We start from the raw sequence: 21,423 nt of genomic DNA, 5'->3' as shown, positions 1-21,423 counted from the left end.
TTCCATTACTTCAGATTAATACATATATATTCATAAAAGAAATATGTCATGCACACGTATGAACAATGTATGAGTTCCGTCTTAAGCAGCTTGAATTTATTACACTATCCTTGGGAGCCACCACATCTACAGTGTATAGCAGACTGATGGGGCCCATGGAGAAATATGTTCCTTCCACAACTAAGGGCTATTGTAATTTCAATATCACTTATTATTCTAGTTTTCTACATTTCCATATTAACGTTTCATTCGACTTGGATTTTTTATATCTGAGTGCAACGTAACATTTTCACATATTATCTATTGATAGACAATATGCTGACTGGCTGCGAAATGGTGTAGATTTATATGGAGCCTTCTCACTATTGCTATATAGGAATCCTAGAACAAGGCCAGATCGTATTTAATAATAGCTATTGGACTGGAGGCATCCACGCCAGTGTATAAAAGTGACCAAAAACTTTCAACAACTGTCGACCAACAGCTGGCTTCCCAATGAACATGAACATTTGGCTTGGCCGAACATTCATGTGTTTAGGGAGGTAAGTCACAACCAAGGAGCTCTGGTGCTCACTTATCTCCCCGGGAACTAACACATTGGGCATTCCAATTAAACGTCCCTGTTCCTTCTTTCCCTGACACCAATTGTTTGGGGAAAGTTGAGTGGCCTCATATGGTCCTGCTTGTATCGGTGAGCTTAGGTGACTAAACATGAAGATGTATGGGTCATCAGTGGCCTCATATGGTCCTGCTTGTATCGGTGGCTTAGGTGACTAAACATGAAGATGTATGGGTCATCAGTGGCCTCATATGGTCCTGCTTGTATCGGTGGCTTAGGTGACTAAACATGAAGGTGTATGGGCATCTTCAGGGAGATGTTTTATATACAGTTGCAGTTAGATTAGCTGAATTTGGCTTTGGCTTAAGCCAGTGAAGGGCATGGACACAATCAAGGTTGTCCATGAAGCCCTGTATACCGTGACTTACAGTTTGTCAATGGTTTGCAGGTTTATAGGTTACAGTGAAGTTACAGGTAAATTGCCCTTTCTCCTTCTTGTCTGGATACCATCAAGTAGGACACAGGAATGGACCTCAGGCAATTGAAGCATGGAGAGGACTGGTCTACAGAGTATCCAAGAGTCGGACACGACTGAACAGATAGAATTAGAAACAGCATGGCCATGAGCATGAGGCCTAATAAAAAATAGAGATTTCTAGTGTTCTGCCATGTTTATGTGTAAAAGGTGCTGTAATTATATGAATCCATACACTGCTAAGGGCTCCTTCACACTGCCGATCACCGCAAGAAAATCACAGCAAAAATCGTATTTTTGTTCACGCAATTTTTGAGCATCAGCGATGCTTTCTCCTAAAATTAAACTCGCATTACTGCTGCCCGATTTTCTCGCGCGAAAGTCAAAAGGAGTTTCAAATGTTCAAAACGAATCGCACAAACACTGCAAGTTCGTGCGATGCGATAAATCGGAGGCTCCATGGGGGGGAAAAAAAAAAAAAAAAATCACAAAATGCAGAAAGATGGAGGACATGCTATGATTTTCAAATCTCGCAGCATTGTAGGACAGAAAACATCGCACATGGAAATGAAACCATTGACAATCATTGGTTTCTTAATTCTGCGTTTTCACTCACTCTGGCGTCGCTCAAAAATAATGTGATTTTCTCGCAAGTGTGAAGGAGCCCTAAGACAACCATTTTATATCATTCTTGAAACCATTATTAGGACTCTAATAGAAATGAGCGAGTAGTGCCTTAGCAGAGTATCTCCCCGCTCGTCTCTAAAGAGTCGTGGGCCGGCGGCGGGGAAGAGCGGGGAGGAACGGAGGGGAGATCTCTCTCTCCCTCTTTCCCCCCTGCTCCCCGCCGCAACTCACCTGTCACCCGCGCCGGCCCCCGAATCTTTAGAGACGAGCGGGGAGATACTAATGTGCCTTAGCAAGTATACTCGCTCATTTCTAGACTCTAATTATGACGTCTCAACTTGACAACGATGTGACTGTTGCGCCCTGTGATTGTAGCAATCCCGTATCTACAGGACACATGGTTAATGTGGGCCAATTAATGCTTAGTTATTATGAAATGTTTAACTCGGTTAATCCCGGTACCAAGTGCTGAACTGGAGTGCTTACTGTGGAATATGAAGGTCTGATAGTTTGTACTTGTCTCCGAGCTCTTGCTGGATTACATTTGCTGTTTGGTTATGTCTGTGTAAATAATCTGTCTGTGCCAAGAGCTTGCGACCGGAGGGGATGTGTTGTTCGGTTATTGCCGCCATGCGGCATCTTCTGCAGGCGTCATCAGTAAGTGCCGTGTCTTTTCGGATGTGTTTTCTGTAGTTTTATGTATTTATGACTTAATCTGTATGGCGATCATGAACCCCTCTGTTTTACCAAAGAGCTTCCCCCGAGTCAGCCAGCAGTTTGATGCAGTTTTGTCAACATGATCCCGAGTGAGATGAAAGGTGTGCCTACCATGGAGCTCCTTCCTGGCCAACGATTGCGTAATGATCTCGGAGTGTTGTGCAATGTCTAGATCACAGGAATATATCTTTAGTGTTGTGTTGTTTCTGTCTTATTACTATTTAGAACTGCATTTCCTCGACCCGGGTATAACGGAGTCGCTTCTACTTTTATTACAACATAACTTTACATTAAATTAACAGTTTGTCACCCCCCAAAAGGGGGAGGTCCTGGAAGCCCCATAAATTCTGTTGCCTCACCAATTAAGAGAAATATCCATACTGCCTCCTGCCGCACTCAACTGACTCAGGAGACACAATAAATGCCTCCCGTTGCAAGCCAACTGACTCGGGAGACACAATATCTCCAATTGCCTCCAGCCGCCTACCTCCCGACTCGGAGACCCGCTAGACATTCCAAGGCTAGACACTCCTGCCATCTCTGCAAGGCCTCTGCCTTGTTAAAGTCAAGAGGCGACAGACCCACCATAATCATTAATCACCCCTACAAATAACATTTACCCCCCCAGCAATCCCCAATCATCTTCCAATAGGGCAGGCAGGGGAGACTTCCATGATGTCCTGCTTTTCCTCCTGTGTTCTCCAACTGCTGTTCTGCTCCGGCCCTTCTTTACAAGTGTTCCTACCTGCAGATCTTGCTGTGGATTGACGAAAAATCTATAACAACTGGGATTTGGTGAGGATTTTGACTTCCCCATTGAAATCTTATCCACTCGGCTCATACTTTAATACATTGAGTATTTTCTACATGCAAATTTGTGGTGAAAAATATACATTGTATGTGACCAATACACTTGGGGTACAATTACATGTTGCAGATTTTGGTGCAGATTCAAACCTAAATTCACAATGTGTTTTGAATTGTGGATTTTGGTGCGGCTCTACAAAAAAAAACAGCATTAAAATCCTTATCATTTGCTGTGGATTTTAATGCAGTTTTTGATGCAGATCTTCAGCAGTCTTCCCCCCTTTCTATGATATGGATTTTGACTCCGTTTTTGGCACCGACATTGGTACGGACCTAGATTTTACTTGGACAATCCGCACCGATTACGCAACATGTGAACATGACGTTAGGGACGTTTCACATTTTTTTTAGAAAAAGGACACTGCAGTTCTTAATGCTAAGTTCTGCCCCTGTCCCATCCCTCCCATTGCAAACAGTGGCAAGGAGCGGAAGCTCAGTGCACTAGCTCCCACCCCATCCCGCCTCCTCCCCTTGCAGAGAGTGGCAGCATGTATCGGCTGGGTGTAAAAACCCGGCCAATATACTTCCCTGAGAATAAGCCCTATTGAAAAGACCTATACTTCCCCTTCCTGCCCTATTCACTACTAGTTCAAAAAGGACAGTGCTTTTCCAAGAACCGCTGTGTGAAACTACCCTAATAACATTCTCTGTAAGGGCTCGCTCACACTGCTGCGAGCCGACAAATCCCCATACACTATCTTGGTGTGTATGTGCGCGTGATACGAGTCAAGATAGTGCATGTTGTGTTCCTTTTTGCACGTACTTCGCACGCTGTGTGTGATGCACTGTTAAAAGCAATCTAAAGTTATTTACCGCGTATTACACATGCAAAACTCACACGTGTAGTATGCAATAAAAGACGCCTGTTTCACACAGCCAAAATTCTCGCACGAGATTTGTGTGTTGCGAGACGCACAAATATGAACCCCATTCTTTGGAATGGAGTAATACACATGAGCAATTTTTTTCCGTATTGCATCGCGTAAAAACACGTGGCATGTCCTGTCTTTGTGGTGCCCTCACATCGCCTACTGTTTCCAATGAGGTCGGCAGCAGCATTACACCGTGTGCTAGGTGACCGCGGTGAGATGCAAGGTTTCCCCATTGACAACTATTAAAGACACTCCGTAATCCTCTGACGCGGCTGTCAGCCGTTCCGGAGGGTTGATAGTTCCCTGAAGTGATGGAAGACGTTTTTGATACAAAAACACGGCCAAATTGCGTGTTGGCGAGCGCAATATTGGGCGGCGATTCACAGCCAAATATTGCACTCGCTCATATGCAATTAGCCGAAGGGTGCTTTCACATGAGAAGAATACTTCTGCCGCGACGCAGCAGAATTTGAAGCTACGATCCCGCATCAAAATCTGAAGGGCGAAGGGCGGATTTTGGTGCACAATTGCAGGTTGGTTCAAGCCCTTTTCAATCCACATCAAAATCCGCATGGAGCCAAGTGGAATTCGGAGCTGAATCTTCTGTGATCTGCAGAATGCAGAAAACTCCACCTGTGTGGAAGGTCCCTGTTACATTGTACATACGGTAGTTGCTAGTAAAAGTAGTATTTAGCTGGCTTCCACCTTAGGAAACCACCAAGCATTCAGAAACAATACTACAGCCACATAAATCAAATCTCTCCTTACAACTCGTGTTAAGACCTGCTTTCTGATGTAGAAGCTTGGATATCTGCCTGGGGAATTCTTTCATGAGTAAAATCTGCTTCAATTCATGAATTCACCCACTTGGACTTGTGCCATGACCTTGCTAATTACAATATATATATATATATATATATATATATATATATATATATATACAGAGGCTTAACTTGAAGCTCCCGGGCCCCGATGCAAAACTTGTAACAGGGCCCCCAACTATAATGCGTTACTCATAGTACTGGGTTCCCTATATGGAAAAGAGAGGCCTTATGGGCCCCCTAAGGCTCCTGGGCCCAGGTGCAACCGCATCCCCTGCATCCCCTATAGTTACACCCCTGTATATGTAGATATATACACTACCGTTCAAAAGTTTGGGGTCACATTGAAATGTCCTTATTTTTGAAGGAAAAGCACTGTACTTTTCAATGAAGATAACTTTAAACTAGTCCTAACTTTAAACAAATGCACTCTATACATTGCTAATGTGGTAAATGACTATTCTAGCTGCAAATGCCTGTTTTTTTGTGCAAAATCTACAAAGGTGAATAGAGGCCCATTTCCAGGAACTATCACTCCAGTGTTCTAATGGTACAATGTGTTTGCTCATTGGCTCAGAAGGCTAATTGATGATTAGAAAACCCTTGTGCAATCATGTTCACACATCTGAAAACAGTCTAGCTCGTTACAGAAGCTACAAAACTGACCTTCCTGTGAGCAGATTGAGTTTCTGGAGCATCACATTTGTGGGGTCAATTAAACGCTCAAAATGGCCAGAAAAAGAGAACTTTCATCTGAAACTCGACAGTCTATTCTTGTTCTTAGAAATGAAGGCTATTCCATGCGAGAAATTGCTAAGAAATTGAAGATTTCCTACAACGGTGTGTACTACTCCCTTCAGAGGACAGCACAAACAGGCTCTAACCAGAGTAGAAAAAGAAGTGGGAGGCCGCGTTGCACAACTAAGCAAGAAGATAAGCACATTAGAGTCTCTAGTTTGAGAAACAGACGCCTCACAGGTACCCAACTGGCATCTTCATTAAATAGTACCCGCAAAACACCAGTGTCAACATCTACAGTGAAGAGGCGGCTGCGGGATTTTGGGCTTCAGGGCAGAGTGGCAAAGAAAAAGCCATATCTGAGACTGGCCAATAAAAGAAAAAGATTAAGATGGGCAAAAGAACACAGACATTGGACAGAGGAAGACTGGAAAAAAGTGTTGTGGACGGATGAATCCAAGTTTGAGGTGTTTGGATCACAAAGAAGAACGTTTGTGAGACGCAGAACAAATGAAAAGATGCTGGAAGAATGCCTGACGCCATCTGTTAAGCATGGTGGAGGTAATGTGATGGTCTGGGGTTGCTTTGGTGCTGGTAAGGTGGGAGATTTGTACAGGGTAAAAGGGATTCTGAATAAGGAAGGCTATCACTCCATTTTGCAACGCCATGCCATACCCAGTGGACAGCGCTTGATTGGAACCAATTTCATCCTACAACAGGACAATGACCCTAAACACACCTCCAAATTGTGCAAGAACTATTTACAGCAGAAGCAGGCAGCTGGTATTCTATCGGTAATGGAGTGGCCAGCGCAGTCACCAGATCTGAACCCCATTGAGCTGTTGTGGGAGCAGCTTGACCGTATGGTACGCCAGAAGTGCCCATCCAACCAATCCAACTTGTGGGAGATGCTTCTAGAAGCGTGGGGTGCAATTTCACAAGCTTACTTCAACAAATTAACAGCTAGAATGTCAAAGGTGTGCAATGCTGTAATTGCTGCAAAAGGAGGATTCTTTGATGAAAGCAAAGTTTGATGTAAAAACAATGTTATTTCAAATACAAATCATTATTTCTAACCTTGTCAATGTCTTGACTCTATTTTCTATTCATTTCACAACGCATGGTGGTGAATAAGTGTGACTTTTCATGGAAAACACAAAATTGTTTGGGTGACCCCAAACTTTTGAACGGTAGTGTATATATATACATACATACATATACATATATATACCAGTTGCTTGCATCTGGCTCTGCAGCAAGAAACCAGTTTGTGGGCTTCTTATAGGGTCATAAGATCTATTTATAAAGATATTTGACTGTTTTTACAGCTTTATTTCATTGGTTGAACTTCATATTCTCTGTGTTGATTATTCCGAATTCCCATTGTGTCTCCACAGAAACCTTGCACAGCATTCGGTGACGTTTGCACAGTGATTCACGCTGCTTCTGCTTTTTGGATCAAATACAAAACTGAGCAGTTAGAAGAATATTTCCGGATTACGAAAAATATTTGATGCTTATTATAAAATATATTATTAATCAAAAAATGATGTTAAAAGACATCTTTCCATGCAGGTTTCTTCTGAATGAAGTTCTATTTTCCTTAATCTTCATAAAAAACAGCAGTTTTTGCCACAGCTCATATTTTGCACTCCTCCCCCACCAATACTTGCATAGACAGTTATACTATTGTGTCCTCCAAAAACTAGAAAACACATCGAAACCAGCTGAAATGGAAACCAAAGTGGGTCTCTGTGTGTCTAATAAAAGTCAATGATTCAGTTCAGGATTTCGTTTTCGAATATTCAAATTAAATCCATGGAGTTGGCTGAGTGGTCTGAATCTATGGACCAATATCATTGGTTCATAGAATGGTAGAGTTGGAAGGGACCTCCAGGGTCATCTGGTCCAACCCCCTGCTCAGTGCAGGATTCACTAAATCATCCCAGACAGATGTCTGTCCAGCCTTTGTTTGAACACTTCCATTGAAGGAGAACTCACCACCTCCCGTGGTAACCCGTTCCACGCATTGATCACCCTCACTGTCAGAAAGTTTTTCCTAATATCTAATCCATTTTTCTCCCTTTCAGTTTCATCCCATTGCTTCTAGGGTTTCCTTGTGCAAATGAGAATAGGGCTGATCCCTCGGCACTGTGACAGCCCTTCAGATATTTGTAGGCAGCTATTAAGTCTTCTCTCAGCCTTCTTTTTTGCAAGCTAAACATTAACAGATCCTTTAACCGTTCCTCATAGGACATGATTTGCAGACCGCTCACCATCTTGGTAACTCTTCTCTGAACTTGCTCCAGTTTGTCTATGTCTTTTTTACAGTGGGGTGCCCAGAACTGGACACCCCACCACTCCGGCGGGGGTGAGTGGTGGGTTGCGGGAGTCAGCAGGGGGGAGCGGGCGGGGGGGAAGAGAGAGAAAGAGAGATCCCCCCCCCTTCCCCGTTTTCCCCCGCTGGCACCCGAATCTTTTCTGACAAGCAGGCAGGTACTCGAAAAGGACGATACTTGCTCGAGTATCTGCCCTTAACGAGTATGCTCGCTCATCTCTAATTACTGACTATTCCCAGAGTATTGCCACATTGTTGGCAGCATATTCTTGTCTAGAATGTTGGTACACCTCTGTGTTTATGGTTCTTGCCACTAAAACCAGCGGGCGATGTTAAATATCCGCAGACCATAACGAAACCTCTGCTATATTTAACTGTTGGCACAATACACTCAGGCATAAGGCATTCCCCAGGCTCCTCCACACCGGGTACATCCATCTGATTGGAAGATGGAGTAATGTGATTTGTCACTCCATAGAACTGTCAGGACCAGCGGCTCTCGGGGTCTCCCCGCCCACACCACCGGCCCTATCACTCGGACTGCTGGAGTGCGGTGTAGGGGAGCCCCAGTCTTGGTGACCTCCCCTGGCCGCTGCAATCGGGGACGCCGGCTCCCATGCCCAGGGAGCGAGCACCTAGGTAGCCGGGTCGCTGGGACGCGGCGAGTGCCATTCCGCGCCACGTTCCCGCTGCCATGAACCCAGGCCCGCTTGCTCTGTCCTCCTGTCTTTAGCAGGCGCTAGGGGCTGCTTCTTCCAGCGTCCTGTTACCGGTTCCTGCTGCTGTCAGGCTCCCCGCCCCAATCAGTTGCTGGGGCGGGAGTTTTGACAGCATTTAAACTGCTCAGTTCCCTTCTGTGTTTGCCAGTGTATGTTTGGTTTCACCCGCGTATCCCTGATTTGATGCTCTGTTTTGACTTGCTGCTTGGACCCTAACTTCGCCTTTGCCTGACCCCTTGTACTGCGTTCTCTCCAGTTGCCGACCCGGACTGTCTGACCTGCTTCTGGGTTTTTTCGTCTCCTTCCAGTATTTGTCTGTTAGTCTGACTCCCTGCCCCGCATCCCTATTGAGCCTAGGGACTGTCGCCCAGTTGTCGCCCTGAGGCCTAGCCGAGGGGGGCAAGTAGGTAGGGACAGGCGTTGCGGGTAGTTTCAGGGACTTCCAGTTACCCAGACCCCAGCTCCCTGTCAAGAATGTTCCTCCATTATTCACTTGTCCAATGACGATGCACCATTGTAAATGGGTTGATGCGCTGAGCTTCATGATGGACGGCTTGTGTGCAGCGGCATAACTCATATCCAATAGCATGTAGTTCCAATCATAAACTATGGCTGACACATCCAAGGGTCTACATCTTATATAACATTGTTTAGGACACATGACATGCTAATAATAAGCAATCCATTCTACTGATGGGGGGTCCAAATACTTTTGGTAAGCTAGGGGTTACCATGAGATATTCTATCTTCTTTTGCTTATGTTCTTCTGTCCTACAGATCCCCAGGAGCTTTGTGCGCAGTGCAGACTGCAATGCTCGGAAAGATGTGGATGTCCTTATATGACAACAGCGGGCAGCATGTGGTTAACACTGGCCAGCTGCCAAGTTTCCTTAAGTTGTGCGCCCTCCCCTTTCATTGATGTGTGGGCGAGACTGCTGCTATCAGTCTTGGTTTTCTCACTCAGCTCAGTGACTCACCCTCTTTGTATATTTCTGACACTCTTGATAATTTGTCTCCTGCTTCCAACTATCAACAAGCCCATGCTTAACCCATTCAGGGTCACAAAGAGGTCCTGAAAGCCTAAAAGACCACAGAACTATAGAATAGTATTTAGAGCATTCATTAAACACAAGCTTTAAACTGCATTAGTTCTTTAGATGGCACCATGTACTGATTTTTTTTTTGCCCGCTTCCCTCCGGCAAAACGAGAAAGGATATATATTGCATGGCAGGCTGCTTGTGTAGAAAGCAATATGATAGCAGCATACCAACACCAGAACGGCTTAGTGAATACATACTGTACCAGAACCAAGCTCAATACATAAATGCAGTACCAGAAACAAGCTTATAACATAACTATAAGATAAATCAACATCAGTACATACATACAGCCCCAGAACCAAGCTCATAACATACGTACAGCGCCAGAACCAGCTTCAGTACATAGATAAATACCAGAACCAAGTTCATAACATAAATACAGTAGCAGAACTAAGCAATTGTGTTGCAGGGGGCACCGATGGGCTGACTGTAGCCTTGGAACATCAGAAAGATGGAGTCAGAGCCAGCAGGAGGATGATTAATGTAGCTCTATAAGACGTGCCACACAGAGGAAGATCATTTGGTCAAGTCGACCTAAGGGGGCAATCGCACCCAGTCTACATCTGCCAGGTGTGTTCTCCCCCACAAGCTGGTGGCAACCATATGGATCATGTGTAGATCAGGCAAGCCATGAATTGTATACACTGCTCTGTTTCTACCTACAAGATCCCCTGACTCTAAGGGTATGTCCACACAGGGCATACCCTACTGTCCACATGGGTATGTCCCATGTGGACATACCCTACTCCTAACCTTGTAACTGGTGCAAGCCAACTATATCACCCAGAACGAGCTACTCAGTGAACCGAAAGGTCAGTTTCGGTCTCAAGACGGATGTTTCCACTATATGCAGCTAATGGAAACACTTTAAATAGCGGATAGGAAAATGACGTCGTTAACGTGAAACTCAAGTTCATTCTCCAGGAAATGATAGTGCCTCTGTTCGCTCAGTAATATGTGGGCAGCTACTCAGTAGATGTGGCACAGACTGTGGACAGATGATTGACCCATCACCAGTCTACATCTGGCTACATCTGGTAGTAGCCCTCCTGGCCTCCTAGTGGCCAATTCTCATCCACTTTGGACACCATGTTTTTTGCCATATTGGATACAATATTGTCCTACTACTGTACAGAGCAGATTAACATATAAGCAGGGACACGGGCCGACAGAATGGGACACCTTCCTTCTTATGGTCCTTTTCTACAGCACACAACAACCCTCCATTCCTGGAAGGGTATGCTCATAGCTTGAAGAAGAAAAGATCGGCATTAGGCCACTATCACATGGGCGACAAAATCGTGTGATTTTGCCACCATGCGATAGCACGAGAAAACACGTGTATGTGAAGCCCATGCTTTCCAATGGGTTCCTTCACATCAGAGATGTTTTCTCTGATGCCATCTTGCAAGAAAAATTCGCGGGAACAAAGAAGCAATTTTCTGGCGACAAAATCGCTGTCGCCCGTGTGAAAGAGGCCTTAACCACAGTATGGTTCCCCTTTGCTTGTAATGTTGAGGTGCCTGCGGACAGAAGAAGGCATCTGCCACCACTTATAGCCCTTGTAATTAGGGCACTTCTAAGATTTCCTAATAAACGTTTGTCAGCGAGCCTGTAAATACCCAGCAGCCCTGCAATCCTCTGATCTGGGGGCGCTAACTTCCTCCATAGTATGCTAATGTGCCTGGCAGACTCCTCTTCGGTAGTCAGAAGGAAGTGAAACAAGGTTGCAGAAGACAAAAACAGAGGGTCTGCTGTTTTTCCAGAAGCAGTGCCACATCTCAGGGACTTTCTGTCTATGGGCTGTGCCTGATATTGCAGTTCAGCTCCGTGCCATCCACATGAATGTGGATAAGATGCAATACCAGACACTGCCTATGGGCAGATGTGGCACTGTTTTTTAAGCAGACCCTTTTTTTTCTAATTTTGTCCAAACCCTTTTAGGTTGGCACCACATAAGCCCCCTTTGGCAAATCTTATTGGTCAACAGCTTGGTCAAAGAATTCAGTGCTTGCAGGTGTATCCATGTACTCGGAAATACTAAAAACAAAGGTCCAGACTAAGCTGGGGGGTGTCTTCGGTCCAGGAGCCTGAGGCCAAATTCCCACGAGCGTATGCATAATTGCACACGCATGAGCGTAGCATTTTTGCGGAATGAACAATGCTTTTTTGCTACCAAAATGTGCACGCAAATTACGGAAATGTGAGCGATCCCATTAAAATCAATGGGTTCTATTCTCTGCATATTGCGTGCACAAATTTTGCGCTCGCAAATACGACCGCGTGAAGCGGCCTTAGTCTCTGCTGTTACACAACTATAAAAATACCCATATTCTTGCTTCCTCCTTCAGATGACTTTCTTTATTCTCTGGCTGGACAAGTCTGAACTTATCCTTCAACCTCTGAGCGAGACGACTTATACTAGCGGAAGCGAGAGAGAGAGAACATGTGCTCTTTTAAAGAGCAGGCGCGGAGAGGGCAGGAAAGTCCACGGAATCACATGATACAGACAAGAAGGGAAGTCCAAAAACAGCATGTTCCTCTTCTGAGAGTCATCAGTCCCGGCTGCCGAGCGCTTTATGCTTTCTCTGTTCTCTGATTTGGAAGTAAAGAGCGAGAAAACCTTGTTTTGGGTACAACGAACATGAAGCACGGCCAGAGCTGTAATGATTTTATATCCAATATGCCCAGTAACGAGGCCTCGTAACAATAATCGCTGCGTCTACGGTACCAAAAACATCCAATATAGTCAGCAGAAATTCATTGAATTGATGGGAAAATGTATCAGACCTTCAATTATTGGAACTGCGGGAATGTCGCAATCTGACAAATCCTGAAGTATATCGTCAGCCACTATGTAATCGTCAAACTGGTCACGGATTGCAGTATTTACTCACATGATTAGTTGACTTAGGCTATATTTACACGGGCCAGTGCGATTAGGATGCTAGCCAATGAGCGGTTTTCTGGGCGATGTGATGCGTTTTTGATTGAAAATCGCAACGCTGCTATGAAATTGCGATCCTTATGCACATTTTAGGATTGCAAGTGTTTCCCCTTGACTTCAAGGGGAAACCTTGCGCCGCACTCGCATGCACATCACATGGCATGCAAGGTCTTTCAAGGTGCCATTGAAAACAATGGGCGAGGCGTTCCAAGGTAATGCCCAAGGGCAGAACATGCTGGGAATTTTTTTTGCTGCAAGGAAAAAGTCGCTGTTGTGAATGAATCCATTCAAAAGAATGGATTTCATATTCATGCGAGTTTTGTGCGCACACAACACGCACGAGAATATCGTCCTTGTGAATGCGCCCTCAAAGAGTAATTATTGCATCTTTGCCTGGTCTGATATAGTCTACTCATTTATGCCAAATTCACATGAGTGTATGGGTATTTGCAGCACACTTTTGCGCTTTGGAGGACGCGTATCTGCATGTGCAGCTGCGTTCTTTACTGTATTTTTTGCACACGCAAATTATTAAGCTGCAGCAACGGTCCCGTACATTAAAATGCTAATTAACCTAATTTGTTTCATATGTTCTATTTCTCTGAGCATTTGCAAATGCTGCGTATTTTTTTGCCGGTCGGAATAGCGCACACAGAATACACGCTTGTGAACAAAGCCATTTAAATCAATGGGCTCTATTCACTACGTATTGCACGTGCAAATATGGTCATGTGGATCCAGCGTTCCTTGCATCCACTTTTAAGGATCTAGGCAGGAGCTACGAAGAGTATGCTGGTAGCGGGACTTTCCAATCTGGTGACAGCTGCAGTTCACACTTATACTTGCATGCAAAGTATTCCAAGGGGCTGCAGCTGTAGCTGAAATTGCTTCCGCTTGCAAAAGGAATGATTATGATGATAACATTGTACCTTTTAAGTCCCTGAGCGGCGTGCAGATTCTGTATGGCTCCCTAGTACAAAGCCGTGCGGCCTCCTACAAGGGCCAAATGTACAGAGCGATCCTCTCCGAAAAGCAAAGCGGAGGCGTAAGTAATATCGCCTTGTGCATTTAACCTTCATCTGATCATCCGGACAGTCTGATCATTCAGAGTTTGTTCCAACACAGAACTGCAAGCAGCTATGGGTGGTTCTACAAGGTTGCGTCGCAGGTCTGGCACAAAAGTGGAAGAAAAAGTGCTGCATGCAACGCTTTTTTTTCCAGCGAAAAGCCGGGCAGCTGAGCGGAAAGCGAACGGACCCCAATATAGTCAATGGGGTGCATTCAGCACTGTTTGCTTTCATCATAAGACGGAGCAGTTTGACGGCAGGGATTCCCCTTTCCTGCTCCATTCCAAATCGAACCCCCCGATGCAAGTGTGAAAGCAGCCTACCTCCAGCAGTTTCACTGAAGTGAATGGACTGGTAGCATGCAGACGGGACCACAATTGCATTCAATTGGAAGATACTCAGGCCTCCATTATCAGTAGGCCAATCAATGTCACGGCTCAGCCAATTTATAAATCCCGCCTCCACAACGTGATTGGTTCTTCAAACTCTGCTCAGCCAATCAATGCCGAGCTGAATGAAACAATCACAGCCCTTGCATTGGTTCATTGAGCGCTGCATTGATTGGCTGGGTACTGCTGGATGTACCAATCAGAGCCATTGCTTCCTGGAGTTGGGATTTTTGAATCCCGCAATCAGGAAGTGATCTTCTGTGGGCGAATGAGGACTGCAGGACATACGGCGGAGCTCCGGCCAGCAGCAGGAGGACCCGGACCGAGCCTTCTAGGTAAATATTTCTTTTTTTTTTTTCTGAGAATGCAGCTAGGGCTTATTTTAGGGGTAGGGAAACGTATTGCATCTCACGAAAATCGCTGGTTCATGAGATGTGATACGATAAACAAGGAGGCTCCATAGGGAAACATGGGCTTCAAAACATCGCAAATCGTGGCAGTATAGAGCATGCCGTGATTTTTTTTTTCTCGCAACATCGCATCAGACAAAAAAAAAAACGCTAATGTGAAGGAACCCGTAGGAAAGCATGGGCTTCACATACATGTGATTTGTAGCACTGTCACATTGCAAGAAAATCGCACAATTTTGTCACCCGTGTGAAAATGGCCTCACAAGAAGTTGTCCCTTTAACAGAACTGGAATCTACTGATTAGGCTAGGGCTCTATGGCAACGCTACGCCATCGGCGAATCTCAATAAAATGGAGACATCACTATTTCACCAATGGGGAAAATTTGCAAAGAACTTCGTGATCATTGAAAACCCGGCTTTTCCAGGACCCTCCAATTACCTGGAATATCCGATACCAGATTAAAGTGATTTCACTGTGTTAGTGAATTGCTCGTAAGGCACGCTCGCTAATTCTAATATTTCCGGAGGTCGCGCACCGGCGCTTCATGTTCTCTTATGTGATGGAATCATTTGTCAGAATTAAATGTTGATCATCTCAGAACAGTTTACAGGTGAAATTTAATTTCATACAAGCGCGCCGCAAAGTCAGTTCAGCGTGCAATTACCTAATTGCTACGTGGCAGACAACTGAATCTATAGGTCTGACATCTCTGGGAAAGCTGGCAGGGTCCCATGAAAGGTGCTGAGTAGGATTTTCCTTCCCCTCCCCCAATGTTAGTGAATGGGAAATGAAAAGTTGGCTCATTTGTAGGCCGACTGGTTGAAGAAGACCCCCATCTAGTAGCGTGTTGGATCACCTTTGGCCTTCTGAACCGCAGCAATTCATCATGGCATCCATCCACAGGTATCATAAAACCCAAGATGTGCCAAGGAAACATCCCACACCATTACTCCACCTCCACCAGTCTGAATGTTCAGACCTGACAAGAAGGGTTCATCAATTCATGCTGCTTGCACCAAATTCTGCCCGTCCCATCAGCACGGGGCAACAAGAATCTGGATTCTTCTGACCAGGCGATGTTTTTCCACTGCACAGTGATCCAATTTTTGCTTTCTTTTGGCCAATGGAGTGACGCCTTTCTATTTCTCTTAGCAATGGCATTCAAACTGATCATTTATTCATGCTAAGGAACGTTGAGTTGTGTGTTCAGAATCATAAGTTAAAGCGCCAGCATTGTATTTGGCTGCAGTTTGCTTGACTGCACACCACCTGTTCCTCATCATGATTCTTAACATCCTCCTCTAACCCCTTCCGCTGAAGAATTGTTTGCATCCATACAATCCCCTTTCACTAGATGATCACACGGATCTCAGGCAGCATGGTGGCTCAGTGGTTAGTACTGCTGTCTTGCAGCATCAGAGTCCTAGGTGACTGACCAATTACAACACCTCCATAAAGTTTGTACGTTGTCCCTTAGGCCTCTTTCACAGGAGTGTTTTATTGGGGAATTTTATGGTGAGCTTTTCCGCGGTGGAGACATAGGTCCATAAATACAATGATGTAAGAAACAAGAGTGTCTCACTGTTACCGCTATATATATATAATATGTAGCCAGAACATCTGTTTGCCTATCTTATCACCGCACAACTAAAATGAATTAACCCTTGCTAATTCGGTTATACTTTGCTACTGCAACCTGCGTCACTGCTCGCAGCAACTGAAGCAGCAGAGGCTTATATATATGAGGGTATGACTCATTTTTCCGCCTACTCCCACAACCACTAGAGCTGTCCGCCAGTTGTCTCCGGGGTATTGTGGGAAGGCCATTTCTCCACCACCCTGGAACATGAGAATAGTCTAATATTGTGTTTTTCCAAGCCCTTCATATCCACATATATTATTGAAAGCCATTTCCTGGGATTTTGTGTTGACCTACTTGAGCTAACTGCCCAGTTACATGGACCAAGGGTGCTTTTGGACAAGCCGATTCTCCTTTGAATGAGCGAGTGGCATCACCGCCAACTCAGGCAGCCCGTTTATACAGATACATCGTTGGTTCATTCAAACGAGAATTATTCAGTCTTTCGCAGTTGCTGTGTAAGTGAATGAGAAGGACTAAAGGATCGGTATTTAAACCAAACAATAAGCAAATGAGCCAACGATGGTTTTCATGACTGCATAACATGAGCAACGAGCAAAAAGTTAACGGTATTGTTCACTTTTGCTCATTTGAACGATTATCGGTCCGTCTAAACCCACCTTTATTCCTCTTGACCTATTGTCCCCCCCCCATACACCTATGCAAGTCTGCTCGGCCAATGTGCATATGTTCTGAGGGCTCTTTTACACGGAACGATTGTTCAAAAAAATCGTTGGATTGTGCGAATTTGAATAATTGTTCAGTGTAGACATGGCCAGCCATTGAATGAGAACGAGAATTAGTTCATTACGTGTAGACATAAAAATAATTTTAGGCATGTTGCATGTGAACAGCAATTATTTAGTCATTCGCATGCACTGGTGATTTCAGGAGATATATATATATATATATATACACACACACACATAAGACAGGCAGATAGATAAAACACAAAAATTACGTTTACCGTTGATTTAGACAATTGGTATTTTCCGATGACCATGGCCCTTTAGCTGCCAGACCCCTTAATGATTGCATTTTGCACACAGCAATTTGTGAATCTTAACATTGTAATTTAAAGCCTAGTTGAAGATCCGCGATTTTGATCATCTAAAGTGGTTTTGCGTAAAATTTTACCCTTTTGCGCAATTGAAATCTGTTGTTTTGTAGACATTACAGTAATGTGCAAAGAGATAGATTCTAAAAGAGCTTAGTGGAATCTTATACAAAATTTAAGCCTATGATGACCCAATGGGCCTGGGTATTCTCAATATCTCTAGGCGAGTGCTGAACCAGAGAGACTTTCCCTAAAAAATGTTTCTCCATAGACATGTGTACATATCCATGTAAACAAGCAATCCCCATTTCTGCATCCTTTACCCCCCCCCCCCCCCTCCCGAGATCATCGGCTGAGTATAAAATTCATCATTGAGCAAAGCACCTCTACAGAAAGCTTAGAGCGATGTCAACATCTCCATAGCGAAGAACCGATACAAGCCAAGACTGTCGAAGGGGTTAAGATTTCCCAAACAGGACAATGCATTCCCCCTCCTCTCTTCCTTCTACATTTTCCTAAAGAGGGCAGGATGTGCGGCTGCCTCCCCCTTCCTCAGCCGCCTTCCCTGGGGAGAACGGTTGTGTCAGGAATGCAGCCAGCTCTTTTAGCTCACTGGATTCCAGAGCTGTGAGGCAGGCCAGAAAAAGGAGGGGGATGGAGGGCGAGGCCGCCGGTATTCATGTCATGTGATTATGTGGAAGGCTGAGAAAGAACAGGATCCGTCTGAGACCCACCCAAGATAGCCTGAAGAGGCCAACAGCAAGTAGACTCCCACTCATGACCAGATCAGTCCTCATGGGTCATCCACGTCCACTCATCGAAAGTAACGAAGGGCTGCGGAGGCTAAAGAAATGTAACGGCTCCGACTCCAGTTTCAAAACGAAATGTTTCATTAATTTACTAAGCCTGATGTTATTTTACTACGGCAAATTTTTTACGACTAATTTAGGGGGGTGTTCGAAGTCAAAGTTGGAAGTCTGACAAAAAAAATAGTTTCCCAAAGTTGTCTAAGAAGCCATAATTGTATTCTGAAGCCCCTTCTATTGTGCGAACAATCATTAGGTCGAGTGTTTTTGCTCGGTAATTGTTAGGTAGTGACTGAACAATCACCCGTAAATCATTAGATTCTCGCTGATTCGATCTGTCACACGGACCTAAAGATCATCTTTTGTATAAACAGGCGTCATAACGATTTGCTGAATGGAAAAGAGTGGGTTGGCTAGAGGCCGGGTTAATATCCAACAAGCGATCAACACGGACCAATTACTCTTCAGTGTCAATTTATGGCAAGCGAATGATAACCGATTGCTACGTCACTGCTCATCGCGTGCTCCTTCCAATTTATCTTGCGGTGAAACAGGCCCTTTAGGCTACATCCACACAGGCGAGCGCGATATCAAGACAAAAATCGCTTCTGTGAAGTTGTGATTCCCATGCACGTTTTATGCACGAGAAAGGATCACAAGTGTTGCCCACTGACTTCACACTCGCATATCTCATGGCATGTGAGTGATGTGATGTCTTTCAAGGTTCCATTGAAAACAATGGGCGAGGCGTTCCGAGGGAGCGCCCTGAGATAGAACAAAATATAGCTCATGAATGAATCCTCGTATTTGTGGGAGTTCTATGCACATTGCACAAAACTTGCGCAAGAATACCGTTCATGTGAATGCGCCCTTAGCATGGGGAAATACAATGGGGGAGAAATTATATGCAGTTTCCACTAGTTTTCTAGCGACAACTCACAATTTTTGCGCGTGACTCTCTTGCATAAATATTTGCAGCTTTGTTAATTTTTATACTGAGAAGCTATTTTTTTTTAAGTGGGTGGAGCTGTGTGGTAGAGGTCATGGCTGCTTGGGGCTATAAGATTTAGGCTAGGTGTACACATTTAAGTTGTGCCTAATGTGAAACAGTCCGTGTGCTGTCCGATTTACACTAATAGAACTCATTGACATGCATTGGCATGTCCTATTTCTCCTCAATGAGAAGACATGCAGAGTTGTTAACGTGGACCATCGATCCATATGAAAAGAAAAGGTCTATATACATAGGCTCTTAGCTCTATAATGGGCCATGTGCTGTTCATTGATTTACATGGAGAGCGCATGGCCCCAAATACACTAGTGTTCCGGGTACAATACAGTAATTTATACCAGAAACTGGTATAAATCTATGACAGCTCGTAGCTGGTGTAATCTCAGATTGGTAGACTAGATAGACCTTGTGAACTTTTTCTGCTGCCAATTATCTACATTTCCATTGCGCATCCTCAGGTCGCCCATGTGCAACAAAGGCAGTAAGAGGCTATCGCAGCAGAAAGAACTCCAACTGGTGAAAGCAAAACCTCAGACTGGTTTCACTTTTTTTATATTAAACAAAAACAAAACTATGCGTTTCAACCCCAGAATGGGTTCACCCCTCTTACCTGAGGAAGCCCCATTTTGCAGTAGAAACACTTTTGTTTCTGTTTTTGTTTTTTGCCACATGCAAATGAACATGCCTTGCGGGTGCAAAAAGTATAGTAAAATATACCGATGCGCATGCAAAAAAGCATTGTTCATTCTGCAAATATGCATACGCTTGTGTGAAGGGGGGGCCTTATGGTCCTTTTACGCAGGCGGACAGTCGTTTAAACCTCCGCTAAGGTCGTCAGCATTCGTGCAGAGCATCTAGACTGAGACATTGCCGTCTTCTTGCTCAGCGCTTCACCTTCTATGTTAACATCAACGAGAAACCAGCGATAGCGTAAGTTAGCGCTAAACAACCACGAACGATTAGTGAGCTTTTTTCCCATTTACACTGAACGATTACCGCTCACATTCGTTCATTTGAACGAATTTTAAGCCAAATTCGTTAAGTGTAAATTGACCTTTAGATTAGTGTGCAAAAGCTAGCCTAAATAAATCTCTCCTATTCAGTCTACATATACCAACTGCACCTTTGTTCCTTGCTGTCAGGGAGGTAGTAATAGTGCCTAGGTATGTAAACGGGCCTGAGCTGTAATACCACATACAACCTGTGGACAAGTGTGGCACTGTCTTTTGAAAAAAAAAAGAAAGAAAGACACGGTTTCTAATCCTTTGCTAGCCATTTAACACTTTTACGTCCGTATATTAAATTCATTGTCCTAGCATGAGCTAATAAATACTATAACTATAGCGCCCGAGTTATTTGTGAGCAGGTACAGGCATTTGGTCTCTACGGAGTTCAGATTATGACCACTAATTTATCTGTCGGATCAGTCTATTTACCACTTTAAGGAGTATGGTTAACTCTGACAAAAACATTGACCTACCTAGGAGAATACACTACATAAACAATGCGGTTACTATCCAGGAAGTCGCCTTCATCTTCACTTCATTATAAGATCTCTAGCATACAATGGTTTCCTGCAGTTAACTAGTATTACCTACTGCTTCAATTACTTTCTACTTTGATATGCAAACTAAAACAATGTATCAGTCTTCAGAAAAAAAATAACTATATATCAAGAAGTGAAACCTAAGCTTCTGGCAAATTAACCCTTCACTGCATTTTGTATCATATATGATACAGTACATATTTCCATATGGAAATAGATCTGCCTCTACTGTATGGTGTAACAGATGAGACCCTCCATGGTATTACTACGTGGTTTTCAGAGCAGCCACTGGATTATATAGAATATAACTTGTCATGTTTTTGGAAGTTCATGCAGTGAAGGGTTAAATACCCACCAAAAGTATACTTAGGCCCAGATGACACGAGGACTGATGAATCCCAATCAGTGTTATTTATACGGGGTGATTTCAAAAAGTATGGTACAAAGTGAAGCTAATTTCTTCATACATGAATTGACACACAACAGCCGGAATGGCATGAAAACATAGAAGAATTCTTCAAGTTTTTATTGCACCTTACAGATGTCTGATATGGGCACGCAGATATGAAGTCCATAGTCCATTCTGCCCAGACGCATCCCAACATATTCTCTGTTATCTATTCACTGTAGCGGAGATGTGGTGTTTTACACCATCTAGCGTCACCAAGAGCGCCCAAATCTAATATCTGTAAGGCGCAATAAAAACTTGAAGAG

General features: G+C 44.2%; 1 long non-coding RNA gene across 1 annotated transcript in view; it reads left to right on the top strand.

The window, feature by feature from the left end:
- Window positions 1–7,370, top strand: part of LOC136621747 (uncharacterized) — a 37,981-nt gene extending 30,611 nt beyond the window's left edge. Inside the window, exon 3 of the long non-coding RNA XR_010791273.1 lies at window positions 7,074–7,370. This is a non-coding gene — a long non-coding RNA (uncharacterized lncRNA). The remainder of the gene's footprint in view (window positions 1–7,073) is intronic.
- Window positions 7,371–21,423: the final 14,053 nt, after the last annotated feature.

Source organism: Eleutherodactylus coqui, chromosome 3 (assembly GCF_035609145.1).
Source record: "Eleutherodactylus coqui strain aEleCoq1 chromosome 3, aEleCoq1.hap1, whole genome shotgun sequence".
Lineage (NCBI taxonomy): Eukaryota > Metazoa > Chordata > Amphibia > Anura > Eleutherodactylidae > Eleutherodactylus > Eleutherodactylus coqui.
The sequence above is the reverse complement of the archived record's forward strand: the minus strand, read 5'-3'. Positions and strand labels throughout refer to the sequence as shown.